We start from the raw sequence: 659 nt of genomic DNA on the forward strand, positions 1-659 counted from the left end.
TGTCACATGGGGAACCAATTTGCAATAATACCACCCACTTATTACCAAGAAAATCCTATATTCCCTGTATAGTTGCTGATTTCTTTTGCACTTCATCCATTCACCAATTACCTTTAAGCAGCAACAAGATCACCAGTGACAATCGCCTTTTATTCATCTCTTTAGGCTTAGCTACAAATCGCTGATGGGAAGATAAATAAATCGCTAACTTTACAGATTCACAGCAGTGATTATGCAAAACTGCCCATGTGACATCAGTCTAAAGCTTTTCCGGGATGCTTGAACATACTCAGGTGATGACAGGGTCTCTTAAACCGAAAAACTGACTAAATAGAAAAACACAATTTTAAGGCACGTTGTGTTTATCGGTTTATCACATATGACACATCATGCATTAACCTCCCTGGCGGTATGAATATTAAGTATTTTTAAATGTTAAAGCAGTACATTTTCCACTTGGACCCGCCTCCTAGCCGCATGCTTGCAAGCTGATGCCCGGCCGGCACTTGCTTGCCCTGGCCTCGTGTCACCAATGTTTACATGCCGGGAACGCTAATGCCAGCTGGGCATTGCTAGGTTACACAGATGCCCAGCGGGCATCGTCAGGGGAAGACGCCACGGACACTGCTTACCAGGTAAGCTTTTTAAAACTCCCTGGC

Source organism: Pyxicephalus adspersus, unplaced genomic scaffold (genome assembly GCF_032062135.1).
Source record: "Pyxicephalus adspersus unplaced genomic scaffold, UCB_Pads_2.0 Sca719, whole genome shotgun sequence".
Taxonomy (NCBI): domain Eukaryota; kingdom Metazoa; phylum Chordata; class Amphibia; order Anura; family Pyxicephalidae; genus Pyxicephalus; species Pyxicephalus adspersus.